Below are 23,112 nucleotides of genomic sequence, written 5' to 3'. Positions count from 1 at the left end.
CTTTCTTTATTCCAGATGTAGAATCATTATTTTTACAGAACTTTTTTCCTGTATATAAAATGAGTATACTATTACACATCACCTTCTACTAGAATTGTGATGCTTGATTCAGCAACACAGAATCATATAATAGTTTGGTCTGGAGGGGACCTTAAAGATCATCTAGTTCCAAACCCACTGCAATGGGGTGGTGTGTGGGTGTATGTGTGTATGTGATGTGTTTATGTGTAATACCTGTTGTATTAACATTTGTTAATATCTCTGAAGTACTCAAACAGGAATTACAATAGGAAAGTAAATACTATAACTTTGGTTTACATCTGGATTTCCTTTATATGATTGTAACAGTTGTGTATGTAGTCATATAAGTTTATCATATCACCCCTACAAATAAAGCACAAAGAAATTTTGTTCCAAGAATTTTCGTGAACTGGAGATTATAATAAAAACAAATCAAGTGATAACAATGAAAAATGAGTGAGCTACAAGAGAATGAAGAATATAGCTGTGAGAGGTAATAAAGCAGTTACTATGATATACATATTTTGTTAGTTCTTCCAAGAAACAAAAGGCAAGGACAAGGTGCTTATTAAAAACAAGGAGGTTTTCTTTCTCAGTACAAGAAAGATATGAAGGTTGCTGATATAACAGGTAAATGAAGGATTACATCAATAAACCAAAGCACAATGACTTTTAGTTATTATTGAAAATAATAGTTTTTAATTTTTTATCAAGGCAAGCTTGGATTTAAAATATATAGGTCCTAGATGAAAATTTTACTTTTGTGTTATTCCTAGGATCATATTGCTACAATAAATTAACAAGAGCCATTAATTTCTATTCTAATTAAAGAGAATGGTAATATCTAAGATCATTCATATCAGTGTTGGATAAACACTCAGCAAAAAGCTAGTAAGGGTCCACTTTGTCATCTAAAGATTGTGTAATCTTTCCTGCCAGAAACATCTATATATATTTAAAAAGAAAACCAAAGAAAACAACCCTGCTGAACTATCTCCCCAACTGAAATTGAGTCAAAATAGGGATAAAGAAAAGCTCTTTTAACAGCGTATAGCTATGCTGCACAACAGCTTCAAATAGGAAATGAAGCTATAATAGTCAGAATTGCATTGGAAAAGATTCAGTTCTGTTGTAAGGATTAATTTTCATTCTTTCGGACGTGAATCAAATTTTAACAAATGAGAGTTAGAAAAATCTGGCTATAGGAACACTTTTTCTTCCAGCCTGGTATGCTTCAGGGTTTCGTGCTCTTTCCTCATAAGAAATCAATTGGGTTTGATGATGGGCTGCTGGAGACAGGATACTTCTTCATAGTAAGGGGAGGTGTCATCAGCTGTGGCCATGCTTATCTTTTTATCCAAAACATGCCTAGATTTTATGAATTCCAGTATGATAGGTCTTTTAAGAAAGGATGAAGATATTCCATTATGTCTGAGTATGCATAGATTATATGGGTATTTTGGAAACATCAGTGAAATAGCTTATTGGATCTGCATAGCTGTAAGAATGGTAACAGGCCGGGAATCTCTGTTGACAATAGGTGATTAACACCTTTAGTAATAGTACAAAGCATTGTGAACTGTTGAAACAATTTGCAATTAAATATATTTTGTATTCAAGAGGTTTGACTTGCAGAGGCATGGTGAGATGTGTCAAAGCATTCTTGGGTGAATATTTGCAGTAGGAGAAAAGTATGTTTTGAGTATTCTATCATTCCACCTGTGGCTTGGCTCCTCCAAGTTCTGGGGGGAAAAATAAGGAGACAGGCCAAGTTATGGAAGACACTTAGACTGGGCCAGTGAACTCCAGGGGCTGCATGCACCTGTGGTAGCATATATCCTTTTTGATTATGGGTTTTCTTGGCTCTTGACCTCAGGGACCTTCAGCTCAGAACTCTGTTCACTACTCTGTCTTACTGATGCATCCAGTTGTTTATGAGTAACTCCTTGAGTTTTAAAAATGCATATTTCACTGTACTGTATTTTTTTATTTTCAGTGTGGACTTTTATCAGCTCTATATAATTGCCAGTGAAGAGTTCTTGCCAGCAGTTGAAGTATCACACTCTGTTCTCTAATTCTGACATGGATATAAATTTTCTGTGCTTGTCTGCTTATAAGAACAATTCTATTTGAAAGACTCACTGTGAAGAAAATCCAAAGGTAAGCAGATTTTTAAGGAAAGGCCTGAAATCTTGCTGGAAAATGTAAACTAAATAGTTGACTAGTCTTCTGTAAAATATTTAATGAATTTAGTACCAAAGGTAAAATGTTTTTGGCGCTGCTAAATGCACCATTTATAGTATGAATCAAACTGAATTTCGACTAAATCACATAAACAGCTAACACAAGGTATCAATAATATTTGATTCTCTGCTGCCATCTTGTGACTGCAAATGTGACCTGCTGGTATATAGCAAAATCCAAGCACTTCAAGTACGGCCTGTACAGCTTGGTGGGGACGTTTTACTGCAATACTCTTTCTGTTCTTACGTAGTTAGTCCACACTGAACCAACAGCAGGGAAAGAACGGAGAAAATACTTTGAATATTTGTGTTAATGCAGTCATCAGTGAGGAGTCGCAAGCTTGGTTGTTGTGTATAGGATAGGTACAGAGTGAAGTCATTGTCCATGCACATTTCTGAGAAGGAACCATCTCTAAGCATCCACTGACTATAGGTAAACAGATCCACCAGAAGCCCTTTTCCAAAACTCCCTGGAGAACATACCAAGTTAGCTTTTCTGTTACTGTGGGAAAGCAACATGAAGAAACAGCCAGCCTGTGAGTTCTCTCTCCTCTCTGTAGCATAAACAAGCAGACATTTAGCTTGCAAGAAAATTCGAGGTTAAATTAGAAGATGTTATAGAGCAGAATATCCTGCTGTTCCTGCAGCTTGGCTTTGAGGAGTCTATTGAGGACGAGTGAATTAGACCCAGTAAAGAAGGTGGCTCTTAGCTGCTAAACATGCAGTAAGATAGGCAATGCCATGCACTGTATCACTAGCACAAAGCAAAGCCAGCCTGGAAAGTGTCTGGTTTTGGTGATGCCACTCAGGTTGAAGTTTTTCACATGAAGACACACCAGCTTTACAGTAGAGGGTAGATGGAGAGTAGGTATCTATACCTAATGCTTCCCATGAACCATAATGTAGAAACAAACTTGGAAAGCTGGAGGACATATTGAGTAACAATAACTCAAAATTGTTTGAGGGTGGAAGAGGTAATTTTTGATGCAAAAATTATCCAATAGAATCAGGGCATAAATTGTCAGAGGATAAATTTAGCCTGAAATTTAAAGAAAAGTTTCTCATCCCTCAGTCAGTGAGATTCCAAAATGGCCATCTAGGACAGCAAAGGAAACCTGACTACAAACAGGATTCATCTTGTTAAAGTTGATGAAAAATCGCTGTCCAGAATTCAGGAGATTGCCTACAGTCCAGTCCAGTGGTTGCTGCAGTTAACAAGACACCAACTTGTGAAAGCTCAGTAAGAATTACACTTATGTGAACAAATGGAAAGTGCTATTTCTTAATGAAATACCGTAAAACACCCTAACAACTTGATAGATATAGACGTAGCTTGAATTGAAAAAGAGGAGACCTTGAAGGACATAGACCTCCATGCACAGAGAGGACTACGAAAGGAAATGGATGGGAAATGGAAGAGAAATGGAAGACAGAGGCCTCTGTTTTACTCATGCTGTGTTGAAACTGGCAAATTCAAAGTTAAAGACCATTGGATCTGTGTCCCTAAATTTATCTCTAACGCTGATGAAGCCTGGCAGATTCACTTTTTCCTGGAGAATTGCACCTGTAGTGAGACAGAGAAACTTCTTGTTGGAAGAATTTGTGGTGTGTAGCTCCAATGTGGAAGTTTCCATGGGGAAGGGTGAGAAGCCCAGTTCATGCTATTGAATTACTTTAAGTATTTTCTACTTTAATTTGTTGTTCACCTTCAGTTTTGATCAAATAGTACATGATCACTGTGAATTGAGAAATAATGTTATTTAGAAACTAGGTGGAGCTGTTTTTTTAACACATGGAGCAGGTCTGATATGTTGCACTCTGTGTGCAGATCCTGTTTTATGTACATAGATGATGCATGTATCACCTGTATTTCATGACATACACATTTGGTAAACTTCAGTGAATGCAATGGTGCATTTCATGGTGTATCTGAGCTGACATATTGAGCACATTGTGTCCGTGGACAGAGTGGCAGTTCTTTTCCTGTTAGGAGGTATTTTCAGACAGCTTGAAGAAGGTGGTGGCAACTAATTAACGGAGTGGCAGAGATGGAGACTGCATCAAAGATTGACTGGAGAGGAAAGTCTTAAAAGGAGCCAGATGTTGCTATAACAGATATTTTGAAATTGTTGAGTAATAGCACAGGAATAGGTAATATCTTTTGAATATTCCACTGGATGTAGCAAAGTAAAAATAAATACACTGCCATTTACAGGTGCTCAGAAAATAAGCAGCAGGCTGCAGATTGAAGAGGGGTGTCAGACATGGGACATTAAGCTCTTGAACCTGTATGTGCCATGATGTTCTTGCTTTCTCAATGTTTGCTTTGCCAAATGCTGGTAGCATAACCTGCTTTCTCTGAACAGAGTGGAGAAATATATGTCCCATATACCAACTATATCTAAATCCTTTTATGAACCTACTTTGTGGTTAGAAGGCAAAACTGTGAGGTAAGAAAACTGGATTGGGTGCCATTTAGTAGGTCCTCATGGCTCTAAAACCTTTCCTTCACCCTGTACCATTCCCCAGGGCACACCTCCTTCTTTCTTCACCTTGTAGATACCTCAATAATCCAGTTATGCTGAAAGGTTATATGCAAGTTGCAGCCATCTCCAGAATCCCAACTTCTCTACATGTGCCCCTGAAGTTCCCTGCATCTTTGGCTAAACAGGGCTGTGCTATTGCTGGATGTGCTACACCTTGGAAGACTACATCTGCTGCTTTCTTAACAGCTTGAACTTGCAGTAGAAAAGCTGGCCTGTGTTTGACTTAGTGCACTTGCTGGCTTTAGAAAAATAAATATAGTCATATAGTGCTGATTTTTGGCTGTGAACCTTTGTGACTAATTCAGTCAACAAAACAGGGCAACGTTGGTTAAAGTAATTACTTGGTAAAGTAATATATCTTTTATCAGCCATGAGGCTTCAAATAAATTGAGGATTTTCTCATATATTATGATCTCTTGTTTATGATGGAATTGTTGAGTTTATTTTAGTTTTTAAGGACCACAGACATTAATGATATTGCTTAATAGCTGGCTAGATACTCATATTCAAGTTTGACACCATTCAAATAAAAAACCTGATTCCTTTGGGTCATACGGTCATTTCTGTATCACTGTTTCCATTCTCTTGACTTTGAAAAATAAATGTCATTTAGTAAAATTATCTTTTCTCTCAAGTTTTCTGAAAGTTTTCAATGCTTGCAATACTGCCCCATTGGCGCCCGTGTGCAGGGACCAAAGAGGGGTCCCTAGGGGATCAAGTCGGATCTCCTGGGTCGGAGTCAAGTCGGACTCGGAGTCAAGTCGGACTCCCGAGAGCCAAGTCGGGTTCTCGCAGCCACGGTCGGACGTAGGAGTTTTGGTCGGTCTTGCCGTGCAGCACAAGAAGGCGAAAGGGCTGGAAGCAAAAGAGCTCAAAGTTCCGTGCTTCCAGGGACCGGCGCCCGGGACGACTCCTGAAGAAGGAGGCCCGCCGACCAAGCCGCAAAGTCTCGTGGAAAGGGCTGCACAAAGCGTGGTAACACGTTTTTTTTAGGTAATGGAAAGACAGGCGGCACTATCATTGCTCCAATGCTTTCTGTGAAAGCGGGGAGTTAAGACGACCTAGCTTTGCGGCAGATGCTGCTTTCATGTAAGGGCCAGGGATATGAAGCGAACACTGTAACTGCCTTTACTATCTCTACTTGGAAAGAACTTAGTGATAAACTCTTTACTGCTGCCTATAAGGGAGAAAAAGTTGCTGCTTCCCTCCTTACAATTTGGCGATTGTTATCTGGAACAGTAAAAGGCATTAAAGCACAGTCTGAGGACATTAGGATGCTACTGGATACCATCATACGGAGAAATCGTGTAAAAAGGGAGTCGAGCGGAGTTGAAGGGAGCCGGAGCGGGACCAGAGATCGCGGAGCGGGGCCGGAGACAACGGAGCGGCCCTGCCAACATGAACGCGGTGCTAGCACCTCGGCAGTGCGTATCCAGGACGATCGGAAGCGACGGCTGCAGTGTGAAAGTACTGCTAACAGACCAGAGATGAACTTTACGAACACTATGACTGAGTTCCACCTTAAGACATTTCCAGCTTTTCATCTGAACTGTGCAGCGGGACTGCGCTGCGCATTTGTGGCTGTGTTCACGGCGCTGTGTGCTTATGCCGCCGTGTTGAGTGAACCCGTGCCGGCGCCGGGTCTGTCCGCCTGTGGCGGGTGCCTACGGGGCGGTGCCGGGCAGTGGGGCAGTGGCGGTGGTCGCGCCGCCTGCGCGGCCCCGGCTCGGAGCGGTGCGCCCGAGTGCGTGCACGCCGGCGGCCCCGGGCGCGGCGGGCGGCGGGGGGGCTCTGTTTCCCCCGCACTGCTGACAGCCATGGTCCCGGGCGGTGTGCGTTCCCCTTCCCTTCTTTGCAGCGAGTGGTTTTTCCCTGGTGTTGCTCCTCTTCCTAGAGTTAATGACGGTAGCAAAAACATTGGGGGGTGCAGTCGGGGGAGGGGGAAAGCTGTTTCTCTTTTTCCCCCGTTACACCAATCACCCCTTCTCTGAAACGTGCCTGTTTGCAGCTGTTCTCTCCCTCTCCTATGTTTTTGTCTTTTCTTAAGCAGACCCTATGATTAAGTTCCTTCTGCTGATCTCTCTGGGTGAGCCCAGCCCCTCCTTCCCCTCCTTCGTCCTTCGGCAATGAGGAGCGTGGGGGGAGGCAAAGATGGTAAAACACGGAAAAAGGGGAAAAGAGAAAAAACAACTTAAAATTAACAATATCCCAACTTATAAATCAAATAAGATTGCATTGTTTTTACAGCAATAGGTGTTAAGCATGCAGTGTGCTCATGGCATTCTCAAATGTTTTCTTCAAAAACAGAAAGGGAGACTGACGAAAAATCCTTTGAAGTAAGATTAGAAATAACGCGACATCCGTGCTTAGCTTTTGCATATTGCAGAAGGTTGTTAAGAATTTCCTATAGTTTGCCATTTTGCTTCTCTTACATGAAATTTGGCTGTTTTCCCCAGGGGCAGGGTGCAGGTAGAAGATTTAGAGACGGAACGATGAGACAGAAGGGGATATAGTCTTGCCCCCTGCAAAAGTAGCTTTATTGCCTTTATGATAAAATAGCATTGCTCTATAAGAAGGGTTAAAGATTTCCAAGATAATATTCTGTTCTTTCTTGCTGCATTTGTCTTTTACATAGAGAGTTATGCAGGATTTGCAGATTGCTGATGGCGGCTATGCCATAAATTTCCTTTGAATTATGAAACTGACAAGAAGTGCACAGCCAATGACCACTTGAAAATGTGTGTGTGTGACTGAGGAGCGTGTCTGAGGTGGCCACCTGAATGTTGTGTGAAAGAAAAAAGATACATGAATGTGTGAATATGTAAACTTAAAAATACTTTCTGCCGGTGTCAAGATTTTAGAGATGTGTAACGTGATTCTGTTGAACCATAGTGATTCCTTATTCTAAATGAGCTCTAAGTTATATTAAGCAAGGCCTACGATAGATATTGACAGTTATTGTAATCTTAGTAGTAGCTCGTGTTGCCTTTTCTTGTATTACTAGACGTGTAAATACTACGACAAAGAAAGCATTGTTGGCACAAAATAAAAACGGGGGAAATTGTAGAGGATTGGTTAGAAATGCGAGGACATATGAACATGGCTAAGGCTATGGATGAGCTGCTAAAGTATAAGACGCAGTCTGACTAGGCCCATGAGAAAGTGTGAGATAGCAGGGCCGTGAGAAAGCAGCAACGTCCTTGGGTATTCTAAATTGGGCTGAAAAACAGGAGCTAGGCATTACCAAAACAGAGACACTTAACGAGCCACCTGTGTAAACAATGAAAGACAGTTAAGATGATATCACCACCTAACTGAGCACCAATAATGAGCCTAATTTCTGTAATATTCATGAACCTATTATAGAGTGTATATTAAGCTGTTGTCAATCTACAATAAACGAAGTTCCTGGATTCTCACATTGAGGTGTCTAGAGCTTTCCGTCGCGACACCCCATGGCTCATTTAACAGAGGAGGCTGGTCTGCTCTTTTACCCCTTTCAAGTTACAAATCTGGCAAGAGCTCCCATTTCTGCTTATGTTTGCCTTTTCATAAAGCTTAATTCCATAACCTGAGTTTTTCCTGAAGTCTTCTATTACTGCTTACTCCAGCTCTCTCCTCCATAGCTCAGAGTGTAGCCATTCTGTATTTTTTTCCCCTTTCCAAAATAATCTTCTAAAGTCAGTTATCATTTTCCTTTCTTCTTTGCTGCCTTAATCCTGCTTCACTTATGTTCTCTTTGCTATATCAGTTTGTGAGAGACAAACACTGTTATTTTTTTCTGCTTGATACAATCCATCATGCACTATCTCCTCTGCCCAGATTTGGAGGGGCCAGCAAATACTTCTTGTGAGATTTCCATTTTCTGCTCAATGTTCATTAAAACAAAAGAGGTAATGCCCTCAACATTAGGGTTAGGAAGAAGAATATGTGAATATGAAAGAAGTCCGATGAACATGTATTCTTTCTTGGTTTAGGTTATGCTGCCTAGGTAGATCATAGGTAATGCAGCAATGTTTCCATAAATCATTTCCAAGAAGTATTTGCTATCCTGCAATGTGTGTAAGAAAAGAAAGACAAGCTTTCAGGCACATGGGGTGTGCTGCACAGGTCCAGGAGTTGGACTCGATGATCCTGATGGTTGTCTTCCAACTCAGCATTTTCTATGGTTCTATGTTACAAGTACTGTCAGTAATCTTCCTTTGGAACCACTAGTGAGAGAGACTGCCTTTTGCCAGTAGGGAAGAAATCAGAGCAAAGGGAGCTTTTGAGTTCAACTCACAATATCCAGGAGGATACCATGTTTCCAGGACAAAAAAGTGGAAATGAAGGAAAATTCTAATGGATTGCTAGCATAGAACATAAATAGAAATAAAGGTCTAGTTGAAGTGACAATTCTCCATGGACAGATGGGAAAAGAGCCTGAGCATGTCTTCCCTGAAAACACAGTAAAGGTGAAGAGTCCATCACTTTTGACTCAGTGGCTGAAATGCAATTTATAGAAATCTAATTTTTCAATTAGAGAGAATAGAATGAAGGAAATTAACCTATTTTGTATCAAAGATACAAGTAGGTGGAGAATCAAGCACTCTGCATGCAGTTTAAAGGTAAATACATCTTGTCAAAGTAAGCTGCAATGAGGCTAATTCGTTGCCATACCACAGTGCCTACTGTACTCAAAAGGGGAGGGGAAGTTACCAGGAGTGCTTTTGACCAGTCAACTTCTTGGCAAATTCTCTAAGCCTCCAAGAATCGTACACATCTTATAATTTTAGATGATAATGGAGCATGGGGTAAAGATGGAAAAGTGCATGATTACATACAACATGTTACATCCTGGGAATGGTTTTTCTCTATCACTGTTATAGTTTGGACTAATGCAGGATGCTAAATTTAAGTATGGTTTGCTAGTGTACTTAATAGAATATTCAGTAAATTTGGGTAAATCCAGAATTACCATACCTCTAGCTTTATTAACAGCCCAAATTAAGGAAGAACCATGTAGCCTCACAGGGTTTTGCTATGCCTAGTGACCAAAAATAATGAATTATAATAAAACAATGTGGCCACGCATGAATATCGAATTTGTGCAGCCCTATTACATTAGCTCTCCTCAGGAAGAGGAGGAGTATTTGCTCTCATTTTCTCATCTAGTTGATAATCAAGGACCCCATCTCCCAAGTCCTGTTTTATTCCTTGAAAGAGACATAAATCTGAATATAGGGTTAAAAATCCCTTTCAACTGAAATAGGAAGAGACAATTTCAAATAAACCTAAGTGTTTTGAAAATACATTCAATACAGGTTGCTTGATATGGCCCTGGAACAGCTAGTAGGTTACTGTCAGATGTTCTGCTAAGTCAGGCATCAAGGAGCAGCAAGCTCCCTGTGAGCTCTGGAGCTGCAGGAACTGGCCCATCGGCGGAGTGGGAGCCTCGCCAGCATGGGCTCATTCCCATCACCCCAGAGCTCAAATACAGATCCATGAGAAGAGGGTGCATAGGAGAAATCCCAGGCAAGGCTTGCTCCAGCTCTTTCTCACAAGTAGATGTTTTCACAGCAGCCTGAGCCAGGGACACACAGCTGTGCCAAATCTGGGCTGACATGAACTGCAGGATCTGAACCCGTCGCACGAGCCACTGGTGGACACAGGCTCTAGTGCTAGGCATATTAGAGGTTAAATCAGTGTGATCAAGAGATACTTCACTACACAAGGAAAAGTATTTTAAGAAGCTTGGGAACCTTGAATAACGTGGATCTTGATGAAAAAATGAATTTGTCTTAATAAACATGGGAATGATGGACTGCCTACTGATGCTCCAGTTGTTTCATTGAAGTGATACACTGCAGAGGTAGCAACTGATGTAGCTACACAGAAAAAAGCAAGCCAGATGCTGAAGAGCAGGGTAGCAGCAAGCATTAGTAGTAAAAAAGCACAAGCTAAAGGGTTTGAATTCATCAGAGCTGCATCAGGAAGCAGCCTCTGGAGGAACCGCCATCTTCTGCTAGACAAGGATGGGCCAAGATCTTGATGTGTGACATTGCTAGTTCACAGAGTTATTTGGGGGTGATCATAGCATTGCTTGCCTGTATCTCACACCTCTGCCTTGATGGAAGGCAGTACATTGTCTTTCTAAGCTGGAAGGGTCCCATCTGCGCTCCTGAGTAAGGCTAATAAGTTGAAGATGACTTTCACAATCCACTCTTCAGCAAGACACTGTATCCAACTCCCAATATAGTAAACATGCACTAAATTCATCACTGAATTCATCACTGCACAACTGCATTTTAAACCTCTCTATTATCTACACTTCTATCTAATTTAAGCATTTAAATAATTGAATGCCCTTCTCCCAGTTCAAGCCCTATCCCACCTCAATTTTCTACAGTCTTCATATCAAAATAGTTAATTCAGTACCACCTTACTCACTTTTTTTTGTGTCTGGATTCAAAAAGACTTGAGCGATTCCTTGTGTCATTTAAGCAATTTCTTTTTGTGCATAAACAGACAATTGACTGGCATACACACATCTGTACTGCACACTCACAACAGATGAGTTGAGTTTAATGCTTTTCTAGAGAACTACAGCAAAAGCACTTCAGTTACCCACTACAGGACTGGCCAATCTCTCTCCCAGCCTCCTTCACACTCTAAATATTGTTCCTGGTATTAGAAGAACTGCAGGAACTGAGATTAGAATTCCTTTAAAGAAAGTATATTAAAACCTCAGACAGTCTATATATGGCAGAAAAACTTTCAAAGCTAAGGTTAAAGTTGGCACTTTAATAAAGAGTGAGATGCCTGAATAAATTGATGGTCCCACAGGTGTTGAGCATCTGCCACTAACTTTAAGTTCCATACCAGCAGAAACCAGGTAGCATGTATGAAAGATCCTTGAACGTGCCAAACCCCAAGACTGTGCCCCACATTTCCGATCCCTTTGAGCAACCCAGTTTGGCTAACCTGCTTTCGATACACAGTTACTGTACAGCTGTTCATCACAGCCAACCAAGATCAGGGTGAATGTTCACTCAGCTATGCCCTTTGGAAATACTGTCTCTCCCCCAGATGTATGCTAATTGCTTATGCCAGAGGATACTGACCTCAGGAGGAATCTTGTCAGCATTAGCTACTCTGCTTCAGACAACCACTGGGTTAATTTAAGCAGCTGATGAAACTGGTTTGTGCTAAGGGGCTAAGTTTGCCTGAAGCATTTTAGCAAATCCACCAACGTCCCTTCCAGAGCCTCCAGGACAGTGCTGACTGTGCAAACAGCTGGGGCAGAATGGGTTTCACAGGCACATGAGATCTTGTGGAGGATGTCTGTCCATGGCCTAACAGTGAGTTATTTGAGACACTGGAAAAACATATGAGCAATGCAGAATAAGAATAGAGGCCAAATCAAGGCTTTGTCTCTCATTTGATTGTCATGGATGGAGTTTTCAACTAGAATTCACTGTTGATGTCTAAATGTCTTTCAGCATCACAAGGAAACTTGTCCCTTGTGAAAAAGTCTTTAATGCTCCAAGATTACTGATGGTTCCTGAGTGTCTGACTTTGTAACTCAAGCACCCTCTTCTGTTTTATCATTTCAGAAGACAAAAGAAAGTGAGAGCAAGTAAATAAAATTGAGAGCAAGTAAATAAAATATAATATCTCTTCAGTAAAAAATCTTCTGTATTAAAGCTCATGAGTACACCTGTTAGCTTTCAGGCATCATTTGCAGTAGCAATGTGTCCTTCTTATCCTTTCCTTTCAGTAGGAAAATAAAAAGCTGAAAAACAACCATTCCTCTTCCCTCTCCGCAGCATCTAATATTTTCACCTCCTTAGTCAAGTATGTAACTTAGTTCTTGCATCCATATTTTCATAGTTGTGGCAATTCAGCATTGTCTGGGCTACCTTTTGCTTTTTTTCCAAAGTATACTATTACCTCTTGTATATTATGCTGTCCTCCTTCCCACCATATTTGTGGCATGTTGCATGCCCCATGTGCTGGATGAGGACACTGTCTGATTCCATGACTGTAAATAACTGTTAATAGATTCAGATTAATGCCAGATTTAGTATAATGCTACTTCTACAGCTATCTTTCAAGTGTGTGAACACAGAGTGGCCTCATCTAGGCTGATTTTGACTGTCACGGTGCTTTAACCTCTACATTGTAAGTAGGATCCTGTGGCCTGCATCTGAAGACAGGATCAAAGACAAAGCATCAAAGACAGAAAAATATCACCTATGAAGCAATAAAAATCAGTAAACTTCACCATGAATCCCTCTAACCCCTCATTCTCACACCTCCATGTAGCCTGGAACATCCTGCTAGATACGATGTTTTTACGTTATCTCCAATTTATATTGCATTAGACAGCAAAGTTACATGGTCTGATGTATTTTTCATGGTCTAATGTGTTTTGCTAGGGCTACACTCAGTGGTTATTAACTGGATAAAACCTGATATTAGCTTGGCTTTGTTTATTTTCTAATGTTATTTACTCTCTGATAAGTGACTAACCTTAGTTAACATTGTGAATTGTTTGCCCTGTAATGACCAGATATTCCATTACAGTATGTAAATTATTTGCATAGTGATCATGATTTAATGTTATTGGTATTTAGAATTATTTGTCTGCTGGTAATGCTGTATAAATGATCTGTCATTAATCACAGGGCACAACTTACCAAGAGCTCTAATGAGGAAAGCTGCAGTTTAATGTCACTAAACTATCGGTCTCCTCTAGGCCATTGTTTTACATCACAGGGAACTGTTTTCTGTATTTATTGATCATTCATTGATCATTACCATAAAGACCTGGGGCTTTGTAAATGTCTTTATTCTTTGATGTAAGATATCATCAGACTTTGAGTCCAAATAATTAAACATGTAGCTGATAAATCATGCTCAACAGATTTTCACACTTGTAGTTTTAAATCACATTAGAAGTTCCTCCTCTTGAGAAGAAAGAAGTTCCATAGACCACATTTCTCATATTAGTACCAATAGAGCCAAGGACACATCTTTGCTAAAGGAAAATTAAAAAGGCAAAAGCAGATGAGAGACTCCAGCCAGCAGAGCATCATCTTTAATTCAGAAAAAGACACTTCCAAGGGGAAGCTCCTCTTCCCCCGCAAAAAGTCAAATGCGAAATGTCATTGCTCATTTTTATTAGGAACCACTTTTATTCACTGTATATTCTTCTTGCAACACTAGTAAACTATTCACTCAACATCCTTCCTACCCTTACTTAGACTTTGCTATACACAGCAGAGAATCCCACACCCTTGGAAAGTGGAGTGTCCATTTAAAGCTGAGTGCCAGAGAACCAGAGCTCTGAGCTCTGCAATGATGAGCCAGCATGCAACAGCAGTATCCACACTGCAAATGTCTACTGACAATTTCTGTCTCTTGAAACCAGGACAGAACCGTTGCTAGATAGAATTTTTAAGGTAGGAATTAGAGCTTAAGGCCCAAAAAAGCAGGATTTAAGGCACATTTCCAAACCCTGCACTTCCATGCATTCAGACAGACCATGAACAGGTATGTTTAGGTCATATGAGAAGTCTGAGGAAGATTTTCACATATCTACAGTTGATGCAAAACCTGAATGCTTTTTCTTCTCAGGCTCTGAAGTTACTTGAATTCAGACCTATCTGATTAACTAATGTTAGATGAAAGAGTTATTCCCAAATGAGAGACTTTTTGAAATGAGACTCATGCCTAAGAAGGAGCCTTTCCTATGACTTAACTGCAAGGCATTTAGTGTAAATACTTTTCCTGAGTGTCTGAAAGAGCTAGAACTGTATATGAAAACTCAAATACTTGTCACAACACTTTCTATAATTTTTGTGGAATAAACTATTTACCTACATAGTGAAATTCAGTCAAATTGCAACGCCTGCTTATCATGCTAAAAGATTTGAATAGTTCGAAAGAAATATTTGTACTGAAAAGCTTTATTTAGAATAAAAAGCAAAATAGTTGAAACCTACTGAATCAGTAAATGTATGCAAAGGAAGATCAATGTGAATAAAATATGTCTTTTAATATTTTACCAGGGGAAAAAACAGAATCATTAATGTTATTTTTAATTTTGAGCCTCTGTAACAGTCTTGATTTTGCCTGGTAAAGTTAAATTAGAAGAGTAGTCAGTTGTACAAGGGCGAAGTGGATAATAGAGGAATATGAAGAAGAAATTAATACATCTAAAAGATTAACTGATGATTGATAAATGCAAATAAATGTAGAATATGAATGACTTTGATGCGTCTTTCTCATGGAACCTGTGTGCTTCATAAAAGCTGAACTATGAAAGACAGTAAAAGATTTGGAAGACAAGTGTTCATGCATTCTTTATAAATAAAGTCAAAAAGAAGGAGGTGAAAGAATTTCAAAGTATTTGGAATCCTTTGCATCAGTCTGTACCCTTCATAAAATATCTACTGACAGAATTAGGCAGGCAAAGAGTGAGATGTGCACACAGCAATATATTGGAAGCATGGTGGGTATCTTTAATTATTCAACATACAACAGCTACCTTTTTTATTGAAGCCAAATAAAATGAAATGAATAGTTTGTCCACTAACATTGTGCTTTTCTCACACAGTAACATGTTTCTCTAAGTATTTTGATACCATGATAACATGGAACAATTGTACAATAATAACAAGAAACCGAGGAAATGTGTTGTATGAGTTCAGTGAGCATTCTGCTAAAATACCAGCAAATGATTTTTTGGTGAATATAGAGATGTGTTTTGCATTTTAGTTATTTTTATTTCATTTACTTTTTTCATCAACAAATGAAACCATAGATGAGTATATTTTTTAATTTAGAGTTAGATTTTTTTCCTAACAGAGATTCTAACAAATATATTTCAATTTAGATTAGAATAGTGCCATCAATCAGACAGTGCGTTCAGCTGAAAACACTGGAATCTCACAAGCATGAGTATTAGGCAGATGTAATGGGTAGCAACAGTCCTGCTGCAGATCAGCTGTATAAGAAAAGCAAAAGCACAGGTATGATTTAAAATGTGGAAATCCACAGTCACATATTAGCTTTCTCAGTGTCTGTGACTTTTTCTTCCCTAACAAGGCCAATTAATGAGATTAGGAGATTCTGTTAATGAATTCTCTGAATCTTTGCACATAGTCAGAGAAAAAGAGCAGTGAGCATAGAAAGGCATTGGAGAGGAGGGGTTCTTAGAGACCTTGTAGTTTCTTGAGGGTTTTCAGAACATATGCACTGTAGAAAAACAGTCCAGCTACACCCATGGATTCATTCCTTGTCCAAGAGCTGAGCTAATCAGAGTTTACTAGCTGGAGTTTGTACACAAAAGGAATACGAGAGGGAAGAGATAATGCACCACATCCCAGACCCCTCTGATTCCTTTGGCAGTGGAGGATCAGGCTCTGTGCAAACTGAGGCACGATGATTCTTCCTGCTGAGAGTCTTTGGACTCTCTTTTTCTCATTCTCCCTGAAGAATTTGGAGGATTTCTAGCCCCTATTTTCTTCTCCAGGCTGAAGAGACTAGATGATTTGTAGATACTGGATTGATGCCAAACTGCAGAGATCAAAAAACTACCTCAGCAAAGAATGGAATTATGTATACAAATATGCTAAAATACAGCCTGTACAGAAACTTACATAGCACAAATAGGGGAATAAGTGCCAGAAAACACTGATAAATTTACCGCATAATAATTATTGAATTTACAAAAAAAATTTGAAAAGCTACTTGCAAGGACATACATTTGTATGTTATAAGATAAAACATATGATACTCTTCTAACAGTTTAATTCTGAATAATATTGACCAAATTTTGCTTGGCCTTCAGCTGAGAAGTAAAAAAAAAAAGGTAGCATCTTAGTATTACATATAATACTACCTCAGTGCCTCCTTAATCCATAACAGAAGCATTAATCACTGTGTCTTTGTCATGGCAGCATGGCAGTTTGCAGTCTGTCTGTGTACTTGATTTATGAACAGCTGATGGCCATTGAACTGCATCAATCCGCCAAACAGTATTTTGTGCTTCCTTCTGCTTGGAGTATAAATGTTACAGAGCACCGACATTATATTCTATCTAATATACACAAGGTTAATTTTGTAAGCTCTTAATTTTCGCCTCTCTTTGCACTGGTTTTCATGTCTCGCTTTTCTTCTCCTCAATCACAAAAGGCACTGCTGATCTCAGACCCCCAGCTTACCACTTTGCTTGAAAGTCTGCACTTTGCTGTGCTCGAGGGCAGGACAGCACACTTCTACCTCCAGCACAACCAAGGTGAGTTCCTGTCTCAGCTGAGAAAGAATTGGCATGGTCCTTCAGCCTATTTTCCTTCCTCTCTCGGTAGATTTCCTCTTGTCCCATGAGTTTCACATGAAATTTGGAGGTTTGAGGTCTGGCGTAGATGCTTTTGGGCATGAGTGCCCAGTATGGCTGAACTACTTCACACAGTTGCTTTGGAAGGAAAAGAAAGTGGAATAGATTTGTGTTTTGTTCTTTTGCAGATCCTTAAGAGGTGGGACACTCAACTAGAGCTACCATTTAAAACGATCTAGGGGGTCAAAAGGAGGCCCCCCTTCAGCTCACCACCCTCCAAACCTTGTATGCAAAGCGTGAGTCCTGAGTCCAATACTATCAGACTCCAGTCCCATCAGTGTGTGGGGGGAGTGGGTCCTTACCTGTGCATACCTGTGGTGGCACAGCAGCCATGGAAATCCACACACTTCATTAATGCACTCATTCTCTGTGGGTTTTCTGTTGTAGTCTGCTCTTTGGGGGGGGGATTCTGTCCATTTTTAATGAAATATCCGTGTCCTCCCTTTTTTGATATTTTCTCATTCCTTAGGCCCCCTCCTTTCTCTGGTTTGCAACTTTTAAAAGCCAAGGCTGTGCCCAGATTTCTATTAGTCACAAGCTTATGACAGTGCATCAGATTGCTGCATTTGGTAGTGTTTAGGAGGGTATTGCTTTGTAAACTGCACAGTGCTATTCACTATTGCCTGTAACAAAGCACTTTTTGTTAGTTAATGGTGTCTAGAAAATACTGATTAAATTTAAAGCATCTCCAATTCTGTAGAGAGAGTTAAGAAAAAGAAAAGAAAAATCCAACTGCTAGAAAAGCTTGGTTTTTTTGATGCTTTATCTCACCTCTCTTGGTAAGAGAATGAGGGATGTATTCACAAATATTTGAAGAGTGGCTCCAAGAGATAGTGCTGCCCTGAAGGAACTCCTGCCATCAAAGGGTATATATCAAGGCATAATGGGATGAAATTAGGCAATAAAGCTAACCAGATAAGTAGTCTTTCATCTTTGATATACATTCCAAGTGTTGCATAAAGGAAATAGCAATTGCAAACATTTTTTTGGGGGAGGATTCCTACCAGCGAGATCTGCCAGGTGTGGGCGGGGAGGGAAGGAGGAAGGGGAGGCTGAGTGCACCCTTATCCTGGCCAGCACAGAGCTGGCTCCCACGCAGCCCTCTGCCCCCCGGAGCAGGTCGAGCTGTGTGCCATGAGGACTCACTCCCCAGGGAGCTTGCTGGAAGCCCTGACCGCTGTGAAGCTGAGCCGAACCAAAGCGCTATTAGGAGGCTCCACCTCACACTGGTGGAAAAATCCCTAGGGTAGGACCAGAAACAGGGCTTGGCCCAGATATCTCCATGAATCCCTTGGCCCAAAGCCCAGATGGCTCCGTGAGAGCCCATCACTGCCTCCATGGGCATCATGCCAGCGGCAGGGAGAGCAGGGCAGGGGAGGCACGGTCCCCATGCACTGCCCTGGCAGGCACCGCGGGCAGCGCTCGGCTCTCGAGTGGGGACGCAGCGCGGGTTGTGAATGCCAGTGTGCATTAATTGTTTAGGCTACAACCACCGTAAGTGATGAGAACAAATTACTGGTCCATTTCTAACGAGGGAGTTCGGGAGAAAAAATGAGATGCAGCAGGGCAAAGTCAGGTTGTGGGGCAGCAGAAGGGAGTTGTGCTGGTTTGCTTTTCTTCCTTTAATTTGCTGTTATTTTCCAATAAAGAACTTGCATTATCGTAATGAATGTTTTAAATGACTGAAAATTAAAAAAATAATAACATTGCCATAAGCAGAAAACCACTCCACCTCCACCGCCCCCCACAAGATGGAGCTCACAGCTCAGGAGCGGTGATGATGTTCTTTGTGTCGCTGAAAAATGAAACGGTTTTACTCTCACCCTTTTCTAATTTTTATCTTTTGCTAATATAATGCAGATTGGTTTTATACATTATTTATAGAGCCCAGAACTAGTATAGGGAACACTGTCGCTCATTTTAATGATTTAGGTATGTTTTTTATTATTGTTGTACTGTATAGACTTTGGAAAACCTTCATTTGGATCCCATTTAGAACACAGGAAGTTGCCCAAAGCTTGAATGTGAACCTTAATTTACTGAAATCCTTGTAAGGCTGAGAATATTTACTGCTGGCATTTATTGCTCCTGTGAGAGTTAGAGCGAGAGCGAGTGGGGGGGAGAGAAAGAGAGGAAAGGAAAGACAACAGTAACTTCAGCCAAAAAAGCAAAGAACATATGTTGGAGTCGTGCTCAGCTGCGCGTGTGTAGAGCAGGATAATCTGCCTCTGAGCTGCTCTGCTGGGACAGGAGGTGCCTTACTGCCTCTGAGATTCAGAAGAACTCCAGCAGTACTTGTCCTTTGAGGAGCTGAATCTTTGTTTTCTAAAACCTCTCTATAAAGTGGGGTTCATGAGCAGTTAAAATGCTTGGTTTGGTGTACCCCATAAAGGACTATGTTCTTTTTGTGCTGCAGTAGAAGTAATTTTGGACTTCCCCCCGTGCTCTGCAGATAAAAATCATAGGGATTTTAGCTGTGCAGAGTCGGAGAGGTTCCAGGAGTGCCCAAGGGAAACCAGATGCAGGACCCCAGGCAGCCTTGGCTAGAGACACAGAAGTGCTGCAAACCCACCACTATGTTTCAGGAGGCTGGAGAAGGTGACCCAGCAACCAGCAATAATGAGGCAGGAAAAGATCTCTTAATTTTCTTCCTTTTTCCCCTTACTTTGTGCTTGCAGAATGATAAATAAGCTTATTCAAGCTTTGGTTACTAAAACTTTTAGACAAAAATATTCCTAGGATGGGGCAGTCTTTGCTCAGACTACAAGTGCAGGTGATCTCAGCAGTCTCCAGCCTTTCAGAAAATTGGAGTTCTGCACTTTAGGAAAAAGAACAGGTGCCCCAGTAATTCCTATAGTGTTTTTTACTTTAAAGAGAAGCATAGCAAAATGTTTAATTTTTTTTTTTTTAGGGTATTTGCTTTATACTCCCTTGTTCCTCCAGCCCCCTTTCATTCAGCTGCTTAACCTGCCTTTCAACTGGTCTCTCTGGTGGCTTGTTTGTCCTGCGCTGTGACAACTAAAACAGCTAATAAAGCAGCTGGCAGGAGGGTGAATGAAGGGACCATGCCAGCTACTGCCCCTATGGTGGAAAAAAGCAACAGTGAAACTTTGATATGTCTATCTTGACATTTCCTCAAAAAACTGTAGATTATGAAGGTTTCTTAAATGGAAAACACTGTTTTGTGAATTTCTGAAGAAATGCAATATGTTTTCTGAAGAGCAGTTTAATTTAAAAGATTGCCCATTAACATGATATACCCACAACCGTTTGTTACTATTATTACTGAAACAGCTTTTGATGATATACTCTCATTATTTTGAATTTAGTTATGCTTTGTTAGTATATATTACCAGCACTGTGAAAGGATCAAGGCATTACTCAACAAGGCATACCAATGCGTGGTGAGAAGACAGTTTTCTTCTCAGAGCTCACAGCCAAAGTATGGCCCTGCAAGGAAGCAGGATGGGGTGAGCAACTGGGAGATGGCAAAAGCAGGCAAAATCTGTCTATGGAAAGCTGTCCCTCTCTTATAGGCTATACGTTGCATGCAACAGTTGAGTGAGTCCCAGATATAAAAGGTCATTGCTAAGGTCTCAAATATAGCTCAGTTAGAGAACATGATTGAAAGGCCCAGTGCATAAAACTGGAAGATCTGTGTTCATGATACACATTATGCTTCAGTATAATTTTAATCATAGCACCAGATTGTCTCCTGCATTAACATCTAACATCTCCTTGGTAAAGACCTCCTGAAGTACCTCGAAAGACATGCAGGTAGTTCAGATATGCAATGTCTGCTCCTAGAATTAGGAAAACTGAAATGAAGAGAAGGGGTTTGCAATTGCTTGTAGACCTGGAAGGTTAGTGATTATCCTTTATCTCTCATTGTGTGAGTGGGAGGGCACCCATCTTGAACAAACTGCTAGGCACAGTTGTTCATTTTTACATTAAGATGTCATTTCACATTAATTTAAAGGACTCCAGTGCAAAATGTGGCGGCATGGTTTCATTCTTAATAATCTCATAATGATTTCAATTTTGGGAAGATATTTAAGCATTAGAATAGATAAGGAGAATCTGGAAATTCAATCATTAGAACTGTTTAAAACAAGTTGGACAAATATCTATCAGGGATGACATAGGTATAGTTGATTCTTCCTTGAGGCAGAGGAATAGACAGGATGACCTATTTACTCTGTTTTCTAGGACTTGTATGCGACTAGCTGTAGGTGCTTAAGTGCAGAAAATATTCTGTGTCAGAGAAAAAGACCAACTGCATTGAAATAAAGTTCAATTTAACAGAAAGCTAAACAAGAAGTTTGTAGAAATAATGTAATTATCCCAAATCAAAGATAAATAGTATCTAAAATTCTGAAGGAAATTGAAATTCTAAGAAAATATGTAGAAGATAGCATGAGAAATGCTCAAAAACAGCATCCAAGAAACCTCAGCTCTGCTGTCTAACATTATCAAATAAAATTATTCCAGTGAGGGGCATTTTGTGTTTCTAGTTCCAGATTCAAATGTTTGCCTAAAAATAGAAATTATCTTTTCCTTTTTTTTCCCCTTTGTGCCATCATAGTATTGCCATTAAGAATATAGCCAGCAGCTACTTTCATTAAGAGAAGCCTCTGATCTCAGCCGTAGGAAGAACAATGGAAACATGCTGTTCTTCTCAAAATGCCTCTGTGGATATAGGCTTCTTCTGCTCGGCTTTTTCATCATGAGCTCTCTTTACACCAGCGCCGCAAGCCTCAAAGCAGCCAGGGAAGAGCAGGGTCAGGCTGGGTTTCTGGGTATCCCCATCCCTGGGCACGGGCTGGGGACACGCAGCAGTGTCTGCAGTGGAGCCACAGGATGGCTGGGCTGCTGTCCTGCTCTGCTTCTGCCGTGCCAGTGCCATGGTCTGGCTGACAGCCTGGAGACAGGATTTCTTGGCATCTTCCCTAGGAGGGCGCTCATGCTGTATATCGCATACTGTATGCTAGAAAGGCCGCTGGGACTGATGGGCAGCCTGAGTTTTGGGTACTGTGGACACTGGGAGCTCAGCTGTAACCAACCCTATATCCATAAATACGCCCTCAGAGAGCCAGGACAGGGAGTCTGGTGGGCTGTATTCTCACCACTTATTTAGGCAGAGTAGAGTTGCAGCCGTATATTGGAAAAACACTTCCACTCAGGAGAAAGCAACCATTTTGAGGACAAGTTTCCCAAACTTTCCATGAGATTTTCTGCAGACAAACTCCTAAAAATAACAATGTTTAAAAGGGGAAATGGTTGTTAATACTAAACACTGTGTTAAAGTATAGGGCACAGTCTTCCATAGCTTTACCTACTTGAAGAGTGTAAAGAATAATCTATTTTACTAAGATCAGAAGATCAGAGGAACAGAGTAATACTTTTATTCAAGATAACCTTTTAAATGAAAATTAACTCCCAAACTGACCACCCTGGTTTATTTATAAAACTCTAAAAATATATAGCTATTTTATGCTTTCCCCCTTAACAAGGTGGTTTTTATTTGGCAAGGCCATGACCTTCTATGATCATTTGTTTGAGGTCTTCACTGACTGCTTGATGGACCTTTGAGTTGACACCATTTTACATCAGGATATCAACTGCTAGAAAGACATCGTCTCGTTGGCTTCATTTGACGAATTCTTGCATGTGGAATTCAATCGAATGTGTAACAAGCAGTGTACAGTGACCTTATTATTTATCTTGTCAAATGAAGTCCCTAGACACAACTGTCAAGCTGCCATTGACACTAGAGTATAACCAGCTCTGTATTAAACTGTCCAGCTGTGATGTGGAGACCACAGCAATTATTTACTTGGGAAGCATAACACACAGTGCTGAGGATGTTTGAGAGACATGAGAGCCTGTATAACAGTAACTGTTTCCTCAGTGGCCT

The 23,112-nt window shown here is 40.5% G+C and overlaps 1 long non-coding RNA gene across 4 annotated transcripts in view; it reads left to right on the top strand.

Annotated features, from left to right (window-relative positions):
* The window catches only part of LOC135413444 (uncharacterized), a 106,241-nt gene that overhangs the window by 10,386 nt on the left and 72,743 nt on the right, over positions 1–23,112 (top strand). For 3 of the 4 annotated variants that reach the window (XR_010430236.1, XR_010430235.1, XR_010430237.1), the window contains exons 2-4: positions 2,018–2,181; positions 16,994–17,096; positions 17,324–17,431. This is a non-coding gene — a long non-coding RNA (uncharacterized LOC135413444). Of the gene's footprint in view, positions 1–2,017; positions 2,182–4,479; positions 4,553–16,993; positions 17,097–17,323; positions 17,432–23,112 lie in introns of all 4 variants that reach the window. The other variant, XR_010430238.1, reaches the window with a different exon arrangement.

Source organism: Pseudopipra pipra, chromosome 4 (genome assembly GCF_036250125.1).
Source record: "Pseudopipra pipra isolate bDixPip1 chromosome 4, bDixPip1.hap1, whole genome shotgun sequence".
Lineage (NCBI taxonomy): Eukaryota > Metazoa > Chordata > Aves > Passeriformes > Pipridae > Pseudopipra > Pseudopipra pipra.
Note: the sequence above shows the minus strand (reverse complement) of the source record. Positions and strands in the feature narration are given on the sequence as shown.